Source organism: Carcharodon carcharias, chromosome 3, assembly GCF_017639515.1.
Source record: "Carcharodon carcharias isolate sCarCar2 chromosome 3, sCarCar2.pri, whole genome shotgun sequence".
NCBI lineage: Eukaryota > Metazoa > Chordata > Chondrichthyes > Lamniformes > Lamnidae > Carcharodon > Carcharodon carcharias.
The window spans coordinates 54,666,723-54,685,421 of NC_054469.1; the positions used below are offsets into that span (position 1 = coordinate 54,666,723).

General features: G+C 39.2%; 1 protein-coding gene across 12 annotated transcripts in view; it reads left to right on the forward strand.

Moving 5' to 3' along the window:
* The window catches only part of abi1a (abl-interactor 1a), a 107,852-nt gene that overhangs the window by 35,122 nt on the left and 54,031 nt on the right, over positions 1 to 18,699 (forward strand). The gene's annotated exons all lie outside the window — the stretch shown is intronic.

Genomic DNA, 18,699 nt, shown 5'->3' on the forward strand with positions numbered 1-18,699 from the left:
AAGCATTGAAATTTTGCTTTTTCCTGAGTCAAATATCCCAATGTACTACTTTGCCAATTCAGAAATGAACCAATTTTTCAATAAAATATATTCAGAATTTACCCTTCTCATAACTATTCAATCACTCTTGTTGAAAATGCATGTGGTTACAGTTCTAGTGGCAACATAATAGGGCTTTATAATAATGCCCTTCAAATTTAACTAGTTTTTGACACACGACATAGAGTTACATGTGAAGAATGGTCACATAGGTGAGGTGTTAGGCTACTGGCACAAGTAAAACCAGCAAGCATCAACGTGTTACGAAAGAAAAAAAATCGTCGGAAAAAATTGGTTGCTATATGCACAAATTTTTCAATCAACTCAAGTGTTTCAGAATGCTAAAGTTCAACTTGATTCTTTTAATGTAGGTCTTATCTTTTTTTTTCTGACTCCTGTCATGTTTGTTTCAAGTGATCAGGTTATTTGCCTCGCAGGCAAATGAAATATGCACTGCAGTATGGTTCTTGTTAACGCTGTGAAGATTAAAGCTAAGTTTTGTGCTTTTACTGTAAGGCTTCCAGCATATAACAATAGTGAACGTTCATGAAGCTCTGCCACTCCTTGAAGTTCTTCCTGTTAACGGTGAAAATAAATGGGTAGATGGTGAAAACCTAGGATCATATACAGTGTTTAATTCTCTTTTGATGTATAAAATAAATAGATCATCTTTAATTTTTAAAGCTTGAATGAAACTTTCATTGTACTTGGCCATATCGTTTACATTTCACTCTAGTTTCTGACTGTTTTAATGGGCTGTAACAATTGTACTTGCAGAATAATGCACTTTATTGAATTGGTAACTTGCTTCTGTGGGATTGGAATTGTTATTCAACCCCGTACAGTTTTTCTGTGACTAACAGATAAGCATGTTGCTGATCAAAGTCAGTGGTAAGATTAAAAACAAGTTATGATTATGTTTAATCTTGTTTAATTTAAAAATCCACGGTGATCAGAATCCATGGGTATGGTAGTCTAAACCAATGACTTGGATGTTCTGTTGTTCAGATCCCATCAGAGCAAGTTGTGCATTAGAATCCCATGTCTGGAAATTTGTGGGTCAACATTGGGGGTGGGGGAGTTTGGGAGAGAATGAGCAGATGGTTTAAGAAAACAAAACCCAAGTCACAGCTGTTTTCACAGGTTCCCTTCAGAGAAGGGATTGTGGCAGCCAAAATGGGTCTGTCTTAAATGTCAGTCCAGTTTGCACTTCTTGGAATGCCCTCTGAATTGGCCTTGTAAGCTGCTGAGTTATGCAAAGAATTGCTACATTTGAGTGATTTGGATGGGTCATAAGTAAGCTGTAGACATATTCTGAGAATAAATGTTAAAAAATCTACTCTACTATTCTGCTGTGCGTGGTAATACTGTGGCAATTTTGGGAGCTGTTGGAGTACCTTGCAGATTGATTATATCTTTGTTTTCAAAGCAATGTCTCTATTTTGCAGAGTATTTCTACTCAACAGAAATAAACTTAATTTGGTGCAGTATTTGCCTCCTTTTGAAGGAGATGGGATCTTACACAGCTATAATCTGGACATCCTGGGTGATAATCTTTGCACTATAAAACTATAATTGCAGCCATTAACCCTGGGCAAGTGGCCCTCAGTGACACACGGGAGAGTGCAGATTTTGGATCACAAACTGTCTTATTGAAAACTCGCCTTTTGCTATGAGCAAAAACAAGTATAGGGTGAAAGCCCATATCTTCAAGCAGCATATCCAGGCTGAAGCATCTTTCTATTCATGTAACACAAGAGGTAGTGGTGAATTGAGGGTGTTTGAAACCCTTAAAGATTGTACAAGAGAAGAAAAGCTGAGCTATCTGAAGTTTCATAATTTTGAGGTTGGAATATGTGAGTTAAAGCAGGTACTTGTATCCTGATCTTTACGGTGAGGAACATCAAAGAGTGTGCTATATTTAAAGCTTAGAAAGAGCAACAGAAATGAAGTGACAACAGTTTTATTTTAAAGCTTATGATGGAGGTAAGGGAAGGATTGCATTTTAGACCTTTTTCTTAGTGTTCTGTGCAGAAGTGCAAGAGTACTGGAGACTCTAATATAACACTAGTATTCAAATTTTGAGCCTGTATAGGATGATTGGTGGGAAAGTAAGTGGCATGAAAGAGGAAAATAGTTCAACCAAAATGGCTTTACCAGGAGAACAGATATGTTTATTTGAGATCAGAAGAGGGGCACTGAACCAAAGGTGATGACAAGAAAGATTGCGAATAGCTATTGGTTAACTTCTGTAAATTACAGTTTTAAATTTTAAAAACTCCTGAAAGAATAGACAAATAGAATTCCATAGCCTTGTTGAATAGCATTTAGGAGCTTGAAGTGATTCAGTTATTGCACAGCACTGAAGGCTGTGATCCTTGGGAGCATCTGATTTAGGATCAGCAAAAGTGAATAGGGCATGGTGGTGAATCGTGGAACCTGGCACAGCTGGTGACTGAGTTCTGTACTTTTTTAGTTGGAGCTAATTGTTCTAATCCAAATTTCTTTTCCACGTTTTCATTTTTTAGGTAGTTGTTTAATTGCCTGTTTATTGCATAGCGTTTCAAGTTCCAATAATCTAGCTATGCTCTAGTAATAAGTTTTCTCTCTTTGAATTGCTGTTTATTATTTGCTCTCTCAAATTTTGGAAACCTCTGTTTAATTTTTTGTGATTCAGTTTAAAAAAAAATCCTTTTTTTAAAGTCTTCATTACCATAACCCTCTCCTGGTATTATTGTGAATTATAGTATCATAGCTGTAATATCCTTTTAAAGGTTGGACTGCATGCACTACTTAAACCAAAGTCTTGTACATATTCAGCATCACTTTGATGCTTTAAACTTTTAAAACCCACATTTCTGCATCACTATTTGCCCATTGAGTTAATCAGTATGTATTCTGTAACCACCTAGCTTCCTATACCTGTAATCTGGTATCTAATAACTGCAATATCCTTTTGTATCTAAGGAAAACAAATCATCTGCATGTCGCAGACCATCCAACAAATACTCCTTCGCTCTATGCTGTTTTCTGACTCATAGCCAGATCCCTATCACATGGCTGTGCTGCTTCTACCCTGTATTTTAATTTTGGCATCAAGTCTTTTATGTGACAGTTTAGCAAACCCTAGCATTGTGCTAATGTTACTGGACTGAAGTTCCAGAGCCATGAGTTCAAATCCTACCATCGCAGATGTTGGAATTTTAATTCAATAAATCAAAACCTGGCATAAAAAGCTAGTCTCAGTAATGGTTACTGTGAAACTACTGACTTTTGTTTTTTTTAAAAAAAAAAACAGGCTCACTAATGTACTTTAGGAAAGGAAATTTGCTGTCTTTACCTGGTCGGCATACATGTGACTCCAGACCCACCGTAGTGTAATTGACTCTTAACTGCCCTCTGAAGTGGCCTAGAAAGCAACCATGTTGTATAAAATTGCTAGAGAATATTTGTAAAAGATTGCAGTGTTTCAAAGGTGGCTAAGGGCATTTAGAGATGGACTTTAATACTGGCCTTGCCAGCGATGCTCACATCCCCTGAATAAATAAAAGCTCTGATGGACCATCTAGCACATTTCTCCTATCTATGCACTCCATTTCCCTCATTTGTAGAATTGTTAAATTAGATACGTCTTTTGTAAAGCCATTCTGACTATCCTTGAGTCAGTTATCTTTTTAAGTGTTCACAAACTTATCCCGCGGTGAATGGGATGATTGAGAGAATAGCGAGCGGCTGTAGTCTTAACTTTGAGGACTAAAGAGTATTAGTTATTGTGTGAAGTTATTTTGCGAGAAAGTTAGTTGAACTGTAGCCTTGGTGTGAAGCCATATGATTTGTTTAGGAAGTGCATGCTGCCAGATATGATCAAAGCTTTGGCGGTGTCAAAAATAAGTGCTTCACCAAAGATGTTCAGGAGCAGACTTCAAGAGTTTGTGACACTGACAATGGGAAGACAAGGAATGATCATGTTGAAAATGGTGCACTTAATTAGGTCAGAGCTTTCAAAGTGCTGCCTTAACAAAAATCTTCAGACCAACCAAGAAAGTGTTTAATTTTGTGCCAATGTTTAAAATAGATTATATGTTTTGCATAGTTTTCTTGGTTGATTAAATGTACATTCCATAATCTGTATTTGGTATTTTACTTTAAATGTTCCAGGCCTAGCCCAAAAGTGACATTTCTTGAGATGACTGGCTGAAACGGCCTTGTGTAGAGACCATGTATGAACATTTAAAGGGTCCCTTCTGTTTTTGGAGGTAGTCTTTACTTTCTGGAAGGGTTCTGTGCACCATTCTTGATGCATATGACTGGAATTATGTTTTTGAATGTCTAGATAACCACTTGAGGGTTGGGAATAGCCTCAGAGGGTCTTGTGATGTTGTCAATCAGGGCAATTTATCATTACTATACTTGGACGTTTTCCACATCACTGCATTATAAACTTGCTGTGTGTGGATAAATGTTTCCACTAAAATACTTTTTTAAACTCCCTTATCCAGTGATGCTGCCTTGCCCAAACAATTAGAAGTTGACTGAGTTATAGGCTGTGTATTAAGTATTTGAGTGATTTTGAGCTTCAGGTTAATAGATGGCACAGTTGGCATTGACTTTGCTTTTGCCACATCTTTATGTAGCACTGGATGGGATCTTGACACCCTTTATTAACTTCCTTTCAACTGTTCACAAATGTAAGATTACACAACCCTAAATTACATTATTCTAAATTTAGTATTATGTTGTGCTGCTGTGTATTTCTTATCCAAGTTTCTGTTCTGCTGCTGGTGACTCCTACTGGGGAATAATTTCCATGGAAGCTTTCTGGTACCTTCTCTAAGTGGCCATTCTTCATTTCTGAGCCAGACAGTTAATGTTGGTGGATTGACTGAACTTGATCCTGTCATCACATGTAGCTTTCAGCAGTGATTTATGGATGTTGAATCGGAGTAACTTTCGTGGTCACCTTTCTCACCTCTTTAAAAACTTGATATAACATCAAATATGTACACTAAAGTCTACTAATTTAATCTAGGAATTGTGTTGAACCCAAAAGTAGATTTGAAAACCTTATTTGATATTTAAGATTGCTTTTCAAAGTCAGAATGATGCTGCTTGCGTTCTGCTCAATTTTGGTCAATTTGTAATTTACAAATTCAGGAGATTAAAGTTTTGAATTAATTTACAAATAGTAGATTTTAAGGAGCTAGTCCAGCTTAAGTTTTTCCACTTTTGGAAATTAAATAATGATGCAATTTCTCCTTTGCCTCTTTTCTCCTCATCCATGTATAAAACACTTACTGTGTGCTGCTTTCTGATCCCATGATCTTGTACTTTCCCAGGAAAAGACTTGAACTGTAGTCCAGGAAATACTGATGAACTGCTTCTCTCCATGAGCAGGCAAGCAAAAACCTGATGACCAAAAATATTGTCAATTAATTAAATGACTTTTAAAGTACACAACTGTAATTTGTGACTTGTTGAAACTTCTTACAGCAATGATATAGGATAGTGTATCTTAAACAGCAAATTTTTTGCAATGTTTGTGACGTAATTTCCAAATTAAGCACATTTTTAATAATGTGCCTTGTGTGGAGTAAAATGGCAAACAAGTGAAGCGCCATACATATTGTAATTTTTAGTAGTTAGAAATGTCGCATGTTGCCTTGCTAGTTCTAATGTTCCTATATCGTGGTGGCCAAATCTTTAGATGTGGTGGTGAGAGTTAGTCTCCAATTCCACGGGGGTTATTTAATGCAGCAGGTTTTTGAAATGGACTTTAATTTCTTTACACGAAAAACTATTCAAAATCATTTGTGAATGCCCAACCTTTTTAGATAGTTGGGAAAAACACCTGAAATTGAAAGTTGTTGGTAGAATAGATATCCATTTTGTTGACCATTATTTTGATTATCCCACTTTTTTTTAGAAGTTCAACTTCTCTGTTCACTGTGAAGATCTGTTTTTAACTGCTGTGCTTTGCACTCAGGCTCATTTTTAGCTTTAATATGGAATTTTTGACTTTGGATCAACTTGGCTTTAGGTATTTTACCCCTGCATTGTCTGTGCCCAAGATGCAGGTTGCTTATTTTAAAACTAGTCTGAGTGGTACATGAGAGCACTGTGTTGACTTATGATTTTCTGCCACTGTGCCCCCTGGATCTTGTAGGTAGTGGTGTCCCGTTCTGTCTGGCATGCGATATTTCCAGATCACTCGACCTTTTAATTATAACTAAAAGGTTTGTGAAAATGTCGGGTTGCTGAGTATTTAGAACCATAGAAAAATTACAGCACAAAGATGCCTTTCAGCCCATCTTGTCTGTGCCATCCAAAAAGAAAAAATAAGACACTAGCCATCCATTCTAATTCTACCTTTTTCGCTTGAGACTGCTTAGCAGTATCACATGGCCAGTAACAAAGCATCTGGTTAAACTGTACCAGAGCTTCACAGTAAGGTAGATGCACAGTCAATATAAATGGAAAAGCAGTAATATAATTGTAGTTAATTACACTGATATACATACACAGGACTCACAACCGTGACGACATGTTTCTGAAGCTCCAAAGCAGATGCCTGTACTGCAAACAAGGTGTCAGCAAAGATCATCCTGCACCGCTAGCAAGGCACAAGTTCCCATGTGGCACTTGTGCAAACTTTGCTTTTCCAGAATTGGCTTGATTAGCCATAAAAGTGCAGCAGATGATCTCATCTGCCCTCAAAGTTCTGAGACTGAATCCCATCGTCTTTCGCAGTCTGGTGACAGTATGGTTATAGGAATGCATTGAGACTATGACAGTTGCCCACTGTGCATGTACAATGTACAGCTGTGACATATAACACCAGTGAAAGAACTAAGTCAGTATAGAGGTTGTGATTAATGTGCTTACAATTAATTAAGTTCACACTGCTGTTGCTTCAACCATTTTCTGTCTACTGTTAGAGTAAAGACTAGTGCTAAGACCAAGGTAGGAAAGGGGCCTTGCTGTTGCAGGTGTAACAAAACACAGCAGTTTTACTTTCATCTGGCTGGCTGTTGATGTTGAGCTACAGGGAAGAGCAGCCAAAGATCTTAATGCTTCACCTTAAGTAACAAAATTACTTTATGTGGCGCTATGATGCATGTAATCTACGCCTAGTTGAATTACCTATTTTAAATAGCAATGGTGAGACTAGGCAAAAAGAGAATTTCTGACTTCAGAAATTAATGCACTTAAAGATAAGTTTAAAATTGAGATGCTTCGTTTCTGTGGCATTGATCCTAGTGATTCAGTGGTTGGAGTGTACCAAGTACTATTGGGGTTATAGATTGTAGTGAATATTTTCTTTCACATATTTCCACCTCACATCTAATTTTGCTGTTTTACCTTGAGCCTAAATATGACATTTACAGGAAATGTGCCAGATTACTTCCTCTTACTAGGTATGGCATCAATTAGCATTTTTTTCCTATATTATTTTCCTTTTGGGTCTCCTTTCTTGTCTGCTACTATTGCAAGGGAAACCACCTGATCAATTCAGATGAAACTCAAACTTTCACTTGGACAAGCTAGCGTGTATTTGTTAAAGGCAAATTGTTTAATTAACTTGATTTTGAGGGTAATGTAGTTGTGTTGTATATGGGCTTCCAAAAGGCATTTGATAACAGTGCCATACTTGGCAGTAAAGTTGGAGCCTGTGGAATAAAAGGGAAAGTAGCACCTTGGATACAAAACTGGCTAAGTCACAGGAAATATTCGTGGTTAATTGCTTTTTAGATGGAGAAAGGAACATTTGGGTGCAAAGGGCACAGTTTCAATTTGCAGATAAGACAAAACTTGCAAACCTTATGAACTGAGGTGGATGGTGATGAACTTCAGGAGCATGTAGGCTGGTGGAATGTGCGGACGTGTGGAAATTGAAATATAACATGAGTGAAAGTAATGCATCTTGGTAGGAAGAACAAGGAGAGTTAATGGAACTGAATGGCAATGTTCTAAAGGAAAGCAGGAATGGACATGGGTGTATATGTACACGTTGTTGAAGATGGCAGGGCAGGTTGAAGAAGTGGTTAAAAAGCCATATAGGATCCTGGGTTAGTATAGAAAAAAGAACTTATGATTAACTTCTATAATGCATTGTTTCAGCCTCAACTGGAGTATTGTCTACCTCTGGGAACTGCACTACAAGAAGGGTGTGGAGGCATTAGTGTGGGTGTGGAAAGATGTACAAGAATGATTCTGGGGAGGGACTTCTGAATAGATTGGAGAACCTGTGTTTCTTTTCCTTAAGAGAAGATTGAGGAGATTTAATAGAGGTGTCCAAAATCATGAGTGGTCTAGAAACAGTAATTGGGGAGAAACTGTTCTCTGTGCGGAGACTGTGCAGAGGGTTCAAGGATCAATGGACAATGCCTTAAGGTGATTGGCAAAAGAACCAAAAGCTACATGAGGGAAAACATTACATAGGAGGTGGTTAGGGCCTGGAATGTACTGTCTGAAATGGTGGTGGAGGCAGGTTCAGTTATGGCTTTTCAAGAGAATTAAACAAGTACATCAAGGGAAAAAAAAATTGTAAGGCTATGAGTAGAGGGTGGAAGAGTGGGATTAGCTGGATTGTTCTTGCAGAGTCAGCATAGCCTTGACTGACTGTGTGCTGTAACCGTTTTATGTATCTATATCTGCCCAGTAATTTGCAACCACTGCCAGGTGCCATAAAATGTTTTGAGATACCTGCTTCACCAAATAAAGAATGCATCCCAAGTAGTACTTTTAAAAATTAATATTAAAATAGCTTAAGTTAGAAATTGGCACCAAATTTATGGATTGTATTTGATGAAAGGTAACGTTAATTTTGAACAACTAACTGCACTTAACAGGTGGTTTGACATACCAATTAGTTACAGAAACAAAAACAAAAATTGCTGGAAAAACTCAGCAGATCTGACAGCATTTGTGGAGAGGAAGACAGAGTTAACGTTTCGAGTCCTTATGACTCTTCAGAACAGCATCAGTTCTGATGTCAGACCTGAGGTCTTCCAGCAATTTTTGTTTTTGTTTCAGATTTCCAGCGTCTGCAGTATTTTGCTGTTATTTTAAATTAGTTACGGAAGTGTTAGAGCCAAAATATCTATTCCATGTATCTTAAAGACTGACACCTGAGTAATGCAACTACTGAATTCTGTTTAACCCCCCCCCCCCCCCCCACCCCCCCGCAAAATTAATGACATTATTATCTATTCTGGTCTGAACAAACTGCTCATAGCATGTCCTTTTGTATGAACTATCCTTCAACCTTTTTAGTGCCATTGCTCAGTTGGTTTCTTATTACTTGGGTGTAATATTCAATGGACTACTTAATTAACCAGTCAAGCCGACATAACCAAGTTTGTTTTTAAAAATGATTCACTTTGAAGGATGCTGGCATTTGGCTGTACATAGTACAAAAAAGTTACAATTGCTATACAGTGTCACAGCTGCTGTGAGTGTCTCTCTTGCTTCTTGAATTCATGTCAAAGCTGAATTTAATTGGGTGTCAGATCACACTTAAAATACTGCTCTGAAACAACTGTTATGGAGCTGTTGCTGTTAGGATTCTAATTTAAGCTGAGAGTATTGGCTTTGAGTATTCTCGCACTTCATTTTCCCTTGGACAAAAGTAATTTTATGAAGTGATTTAGTGTTCTTTGCTTACCTTGTGTTAAAAGTCAGGTGTTGAGTTGACAGTGGCTCAAGTATTAAGTGACTTTCTGTACAAATTTTATAGTTTTAATGAAGCCATCTGGCAAACATGAGTATCTGCAGATAAAGCCATTTAGCAGAGACAGAGGGCTAGAATGTGGAGTATAGTATTTTGCTTTGCAGTTGATTTCTGAAAAGTGTCTTCGGTTATTTTGTCTTAATTTGTTTTGATGGTTGCCTTATTAGATAATATGCAGTGGAGCTGAAATAGACTAGCTGTCCTCTGAAACTTGTGAATCTAAGGTTTTGTCTTTTTGCAAAATATCAAGACAAACTGAGTAAGGATGAAATAAAGCAAAATTTGTATGGAACTCAACTTGTATTTCTATAATGCCATTCGCATCTTTGGGATATCCCAAAGTAGTTCTCAAATTACTGTTTTTTTTGTCCAGCCATATGAATTTATTTGTGAAAGTGAACAACAAATGTTGGGTGAAATTACCTGTGCATAATTTTTACCTTTTGCACAAAATTTGTGGTAGGTAGAACAATTCTCCCTGTGTCTGTTTAATTTTTAACTGCCATTTTGTTACTGTGGTAAGGATGAAAACCTGATTGCAGGGATTCAAACATGGAGCTTGAAACACTTTGATCATATTCAATGCGAATTATACAAAGGCCATGTACTTTTCGTAAGCCAGGCCTGGCCAACTGCACTAGCAGCCTGCTAGGGCAAAGGACCCTGCACCTTTTTTTTTCTTTCAAATTCTTAATGGTTGAAGTATTAACAATTTCAAGTATCCAGACAAAGAAATACACATACTTTGTCAAAGCTAAAATAGACAGTGTGACATGACCCCCTAGCTGGAAGAACCTGTGATACTGTCATGCTTGTACTTCCCATCAGTCTGCTGTGTTCCACCCAGTGAGCAGCAGCTCAGAACAAGGGCTCAGTCCAGGCTTGAATGGCCAGCCCCCATCTCACCAAGGCCCTTTAGGGAACATCTTCCAAGCCCACGACCACTAGCATCTAGAAGGATAAGGGCTGCAGATACATGGGAACACCACCACCTGGAAGTTTACCTCCAAGCCACTCACCATCCTGATTTGGAAATATATTGTCATTCCTTCACTGTCACTGGGTCAAAATTCTGGAATTCCCTCCCTAACAGTACTGTGGGTGTACTTGCACCACTTGGACTGTTCAGTCCACCACCACCACCATCACCACCTCGAGGGTGATTAGGGATGGGCAATAAATGCTGGGCTAGCCAGTGAGACCTACATCCCTGAAATGAAAAATCTACATTTGTTTCTACTTGGATTTCTGAACTTCAATACCATCACCTACAAGACTAAATTCATCTTTACATGCCTATCCCATCATGGAAGACGTTTCTACTGGAACAGTCAAATATCCAGCATCAGTCTTCCAATACACCATCCAACTTTGACTCTGGACTTGTGTGAAACAATTCTTTATTCTGTGGTCTTTTTTCTGTGGATCTTTATTCTTCTATCCATCTTTTATCTTATTTGTTATCTCTAATTCATCCATGGGATATGGCCTTTGCTGGCTGGGCCAGCATTTATTGCCCATCCTTAGTTGCCCTTGAGAAGGTGGTGATGAGCTGCTGCCTTGAACTGCTGCAGTCCATGTGATGTAGGTACACTCTCAGTGCTGTTAGGAAAGGAGTTCCAGGATTTTGACCCACTGACAATGAAGGAACGGTGATATATTTCCAAGTTCGGATGGTGAGTGACTTGGAGGGGAACTTGCAGGCAATGGTGTTCCCATCTATTTGCTGCCCTTGTCCTTGTAGATGGTTGTGGTCGTGGGTTTGGAAGATGCTATCGAAGGAGCTTTGGTGAATTCCTGCAGTGCATCTTGTAGATGGTGTACACTGCTGCGACTGTGCATTGGTGGTGGAGGGAGTGAATGTTTGTGGATATGGAGCCACTCATGCGGGCTGCTTTGTCCTGGATGGTGTCAAGCTCCTTGAGTGTTGTGGGAGCTGCACTCACCCAGGTAAGTGGGGAGTGTTCCATCACACTCCTGACTTGTGTACTTGTATGAATGCACTGGGGGCTGAACAACGACCCCCTTGTTTTGACTGCGAGAGAATAACCTGACCCCCTGAGTTTACCCTATCCCGAGTTTGCTGTGGGGCTATTAATAGAAATTGGAGGGGTTGGGAAATATGCCACCGCTTAAAGGGGGAAATCAAAATTAAAACACCTTTGTGTTTATGGGACAGGTGGTGAGAGGAGAAATCAGGGCTGTTTTAAATTAAACCCACTTTTGTCCGCAACGTTGATACTTAAATCCACCATGAACCATTAAAATCTACATTTTGCTAAGTGTGTGTGCGTTTCCCCAGAAGTCTGAAGCTGTATTTTTGAGCAGTGAGTTGAGAGGGAAGATTTGATTACTGTTTGTTCTGCTTGTCCATTTTTGGGAACTTGATCTTGCATAGTTGCGCAAAACATTATTTGGCCCAGGCTTATAGGTATGGCACATATTGCTGGCCTGTTAAATAGGGTGTTTATTGTGTGGTTGCACTTTGGCTGGGCTCACCCTGCATTTTGATGTTCTAAGCCAGTGTCGTGCAAGGCTGCATTTTGAGGGAGGGATGTGAGGGGGCTGTTGAGGTATGCAATTATTTTCCATCTTGAGCACCAAATTCAGATCTTGGTAATAATGACTTAATGTGCTCTGAGCTGGTAGTGTATTCGTGGATCTTTTTTCTGGTTATACGTGTTTAAGTTGAAATGTACAGCATTTTCTGTATAATTACATCTTGAACTGGTTCAAATGCAGTGTTGAGGGCTTTGCAGTTGGTTGTTAACATGTTAGCAGTAAATTAGAATGGGCGGTGGAGGAAGGAAAGACTGGAAACCACAGTCGTTAGGTCACTTGGTAAAATACTCAATGGCATTTCACCTTTTTATCTTGAAACTTAAGTTATTGCAGCTCTGAAGATGTAGCCATTTATTTTCTGTTTAAAATTGGGCTCTGATAGCACTGATGGATTTCTCTATCCAGAGCAGCAGTTACTCCTGTAAACATTGAAAGAAAATGGAATTCTGAAACAAAACTAAAAGTAATTGAAATAATACTGCACCTTTAAAAGTCCAGGTGCAGTGTATTGGTTATAAGTTACAAATACAAATTTCATATTGGTCTCTTAATATTTTCATTGTGCCCTTCCTGTGAACTAGTTTCATTTTAACAAATGAGAGCCATTTCTTTGCTTAAATATGCCTTAAACTACAAAATTAATTAAAACACTCATCTGCACATTGAAGAATTTTCGTTACCCCAGATAAGCTATATTTAATTATTTAAGGGAAGTGGTGGCATAGTGACATTGTTACAATGGTATTGTCCAGAAGCCCAGGGAGTGATGCTCTGGGCACCCGAGTTTGAATCCCGCAGATGTTGGAATTTGAATTCAATAAAAATCTTGAATTAAAAGTCTAATGATGACCATGAAACCATTGCTGATTGTCATAAAAACTCATCTGGTTCACTAATGCCCTTTAGGGAAGAAAACCTGCTATCCTTAACTGGTCTGACCTACATGTGACTCCAGACCCACAGTAATGTTGTTAACTCTTAAATGCACTCTGAACAAGGGCAATTAAGGATGGACATTAAATGCTGCCCTAGCCAGTGATGCCCACATGGATGAATGAAATAAAAAATAAATCCATTTGGTTAGAAATCTGCCAGTATCTCAAGTGGCCAGAAATGAACTGGCTATTGATGTGAATTGTTTTTTCAGCATTTTAATATCACAAGATACGCCCCATTTATGCAGTAAAGGAAATTTATCATTAAGTTTGTACAATGTAGCTAATTTTACACCTGAAATAGAGCAATTTCCTGTCATGCGTAGGGTGGGGGAAGGAAGGTTTCTATGGAAACACAACTAGAATTTGTTTCCTGCACTATTTCAGGGATTCAGTGAAAGCTTATTTTTCCCAATAGGGATTTTAGTATTGTTTGTATCAGCCCAATTTGTAATATTAATGTGACTCTTCCTTTTCTAATTCTGGATTAACAGAAAAGCCAAAATAAATTCTTTATTCCTGATATTGTCTGTTGAACAGAATGAACAATTCTGATATTTATAAGCAATTACCTTGCCATGAGATATGATCTGGTTTCTTTGAAAATGCTAGTTTTTAACAGTTCTATAACTTTTGGTGGTGGCTAAGGGCCTGAGCATGTTAAGTTTGTGTAATGCCACACGGAAGTTATGGTATGGTCAGACAAAAATTGACGTGGCTTTAGAAAAGGGAAATTGTGTTTCACAAATTTAGAATTTTTTGAGGATGTAACCATTAGGGTAGATAAAGGGGAGCCAGAGCTGGTGAATACTCCTGTTTCCAAAAGGCATTTGATAAGGTGCCACAAAAAAATTAGTACATAAGGGTTCATGGAGTTGGAGGTAATATATTAGCAGGGCTAGAGGATTGGTTAACGGGCAGGAAGCAAAGACTAGGATAAGTGGGGCATTTCTAAGTTGACAACCTCAATTATTTGGATGAAGAGACGGATAGTAATGTATCCAGGTTTGCTGACGATACAAAGCTAGGTGAGAGTTTAAGCTGTAAGAAGGACAAGAAGAGTCTGTGACAAGGTATAGGTTAATTAAGTGGACAACAGGTGGCAGATGGAATATAATGTGGGAGCATGTGAGGTTATTCATTTTTGGTAATAAGCAAAGTAGAACATTTTAAATTTGAAACTTGTAAATGATCAGAGGGACTCTTACAAGAGCCCCTCAGTCTGTACAGATTAAAATGTATGTCTGCCAATGATTGAAATATTCATTGTTTTTTCTGATACACCTTGTGTTTCAGTTTGTAAAAGTTGAACCTGTTTGTATTTTTGTAATGGTGATTTAAAATGTTCGAAATGTTTTTGAAGATTTATGAATAAAGTATATTTTTGCAAAAAAAAAAGACTCCTACAAGAAACAACAAATTAGCATTCAGGTACTTAAGTAGGAAGGAAAGTGGCTTGTTTGCCTTTATTGCAAAGGGATTGGAGTACAAGAATAAGGAAGTTTTGTTACAATTGTACAGGGATTTGGTGAGACCACATCTTGGGTACTGTGCAGTTTTGGTCTCCGATATTTCAGGAAGGGTAGGCTCACTTTTGAAGCGGTACTAAGGTTCACCAGATTGGTCCCTGAGATGAGAGGGTTGGCCTATGATGAGATGCTGAGTAAATTAGGCCTATATTCTCTGGCGTTTAGAAGAATGAGAGGTGATCTTATTGCAGCATGAGATTCTGAAGGAGCTTGACTGTGGAGACACAGGTTGTTTCCCCTATCTAACTGAGGAATGAGTTGCTTCAGGACAAGGGGCCAATCATTTAGGGCCTAGACGAGAAATATTTTCAGTCGAGGGTTGTGAATTTTTTTGCATCTTTTGAACTTGTTAGCCCATAAGATTGTGGATGCCCCATTGTTGAACATCTTTAAGGCTAAGATAGACATATTTTTGGTCTCTGAGGGAATCGAGAGATATGGGGAACAGGTGAGAAAGTGGAGTTAAAGGTGAAGATCAGCCATGGTTGTATTGAGTAGTGGAGCAGGCTCAATGAGCCTTGTGGCTGACTACTATTTGTTACGTCCTTATGTCTGCCATATACAAGGGACCAGTCAGGAGTGTGGTGGAATATTCGCCTCTTGCCTGGATGAGTGTAGCTCCAGCAATGCTCAAAGCTCAACATCCAGGACAAAGCATCCTGCTTGATCACCTCATCCACCACTTTTGAACATTCACTCCCTTCACCGCAGTGGCAGCAGTGCCTGTGATTTCTACCAACTGGAAGGTCAAGAGCAGTAGATGCATGCCACCACATGCAAGTTCCTCTCTAAAGACACACTACCCTGACTTGAAACTATATCACTGCTCCTTCACTGTCACTGGGTCAACATCCTAGAACCTTTCTCCAGAGACTTGAGCAGATAATTCAGAATGCTACTTCAGCACAGCTCTGAGGAAATGCAAACTTGGATACTAAACTGTAGGTTTAATAAGTATGACCAAGTGAAAATTTTAGTGGGGCTTCTAAGGAGAGGTGGCAAGTTGGAGGATTTTCGTGCACAGTCAGGCCAATGTGGTTCAAGACAAGATCACTGAAAATGTGATAGTGGAAGAACAAAGACTTGAAAGTTGGGGAAGACGAGCTGGCATGTAGACCGAGAGGAGGTTCCCAAATTTTGCTTAGTGCACATTCCCTTCCAGATTCATCACTTGCCTGCATACCCTTGCCAGCATGCAAGTTTATTGTTTTAACCCCTTTAATGCCCAAGCATTGTACAAAATGTACAAATTATTATCGTTATATGTTAGCATATATTAATGCTACTCGCCATTGAATGTGAGATGAGATTTTTTTGAGCATAGGCTCATGTTGTAGTGGTAGGTGATAGTGAGAGTTGTAAGTTAATATCCGACATGTAGCTGGTGATAGTTGGATTTTCATCACTGGAAATAAATTGGATTTTCACACAGGCAAGTTGTAGCAAATACTGTAAAACCTTTGACCGCTGTCTGACAATTTGGGGAGCCAAATGTTTGGTAATTAATTGATGGTGGGCTCAGGATTGAGATATCCAGGAGGTTCTCTTTTACTGTCAAGTCTGTGGCATGGACACTGCAGAAAAGTTTTGAAAACTAGGAGACCCAGCTGTTTGCATTTCCCATTGAGAGAAAGTACTCTAATTCTGAGGGATGTTACTTAATGTCACCTGTAATACTGTCCTGTAACTGTAATTTATTTGTAGGGAGACGGTGGCGTAGTGGTCGTGTCATGGCTAATAATGCGGAGGCTCCAGCTAATGCTCTGGAGACATGTATTTAAATCCCACCACAGCAGCTGGTGGAATTTAAATTCAATTAATAAATCTGGAATGCAAAGTTTATCTCAGTAATGGTGACCATGAAACTATCATCAAGTGTCGTATATATCCATCTGGTTCACTAATATCCTTTTTAGGGAAGGAAATGTGCCATCCTTACCTGGTCTGGCCTACATTTGACTCCAGACAGTGTGGTTGACTCTTAGCTGCCCTCTGAAATGGCCTCTCAAGTCACTCAGTTCAAAGGCAATTGGGGGTGGGCAAAAATGCTGGCCTTGCCAATGTCGTGCTTATCCCATGAAAGAATAAAGAAAATTTGCTGTCAGGGTTTCATGCATATTTCAGAAGATTTTGGTGTTTTTCTCCACAAAGCAAATGTAATCCCACTATTTAAAAAAGCTAGAGTGAAAACGAAGTACAGACTGGTTAGCTTAACATGAGTGGTAGGGAAAATGCTAGAGTCTATTATAAAGGATGTGATAACAGGACACTTAGAAAATATCAGGATTAGACACAGTCAACATGGCGTTCTGAAAGGAAAATCATGTTTGACAAACCGACTGGACTTTCTTGAGGACATAACAAGCAGAAAGGATAAGGGAGAGCCAGTGGGATGTGGTGTATTTGGATTTTCAGAAAGCTTTTAATAAAGTCCCACAAGAGGCTAGTGTGTAAAATTAAAGCACGTGGGATTGGGGATAATATATTGGCATGGATTAGCAGACAGGAAACAGGAATAAATGGGTCTTTTTCGGCATGGCAGGCAGTGGCTAGTGGGGTACTGCAGGGATCAGTGCTCGAGACCCAGCTATTTATGATTTGGGGGAGGGAACCAAATGTAATATTTTCAAGTTTGCTGACATGAAACTTGGTGGGAGTGAGAGTGGTGAGGAGGATGTTACGAGGCTTCAAGACGGGTTGAGTGAGTGGGCAAATACATGGCAGATGCGATATAACATGGATAAGTGTGAAGTTATCCACTTTGGTAGGAAAAATAGAATGGCAGAATATTATTTCAATGGTGATAGATTGGGAAATGTTGATGTACAAAGGGACCTGGGTGTCCTCGTACACCAGTCACTGAAAGCAAGCATGCAGTTGCAGCAAGCAGTTAAGGCAAATGGTATAAAAACAAAAGAACTGCGGATGCTGGAAATCCAAAACAAAAACAGAATTACCTGGAAAAACTCAGCAGGTCTGGCAGCATCGGCGGAGAAGAAAAGAGTTGACGAAGAAGAAGAAGGCAAATGGTATGTTGACCTTCGTTGTGAGAAGACTTGAGTACTGGAGCAAGGATGTCTTACTGCAGCTTTACAGGGCCTTGGTGAGGCCACACTTGATGTGCAGTTTTGGTCTCTTCCTAAGAAAAGATATACTTGCTAAGAGGGAGTGCAGTGAAGGTTCATCAGACTGATCTCTGGGGATTGCAGGATTATCCTATGAGGAAAGATTGGGCCGACTCGGCCTGTATTCACTGGAGTTCAGAAGGATGAGAGGGGATCTCATTGAAATGTATAAAATGCTGACAGGGCTGGACATACTGGATGCGAGGACGATGTTTCTTCTGGCTGGGGGGCCTAGAACAAGGGGTCACGATCTCAGAATACGAGGTAGACCATTTGGGACAGAGATGAGGAGAAACTTCTTCACTCAGCGAGTGGTGAACCTATGGAACTCTTTACCACAGAAAGCTGCGGAGGCCAAGTCATTGAATATATTTAAGAAGGAAATAGATTTCTGGACTCTAAAGACGTCAAGGGGAATGGGGAAAACATGGGAGTATGGCTTTGAGATGAAGGGTCAGCCATCATATTGAATGGCAGAGCAGGCTCGAAGGGCTGAATGACTTAACCCTCCTATTTACTATGTTGCTAAAGCAAGTCCTGAACTCCAAATATTTTAATTGTTGACTTAATTTGGTTGCAGTCAGCCTTGAAGTCCTAATTTTTGCTCATTCAGGCGATACAGTATATCTGAGTAGCCCACCTGAGAGTGCCAGTCATGTCATGAAGCCATTGATAGATTGGGAATGGGTGGTCTGTAAAGAATTTGACCTGAAGTTCAAAAATGTGCCAAGAACTTAAAATATGACATCTATCGAACTGCTTTCTATGCATACTTCCTG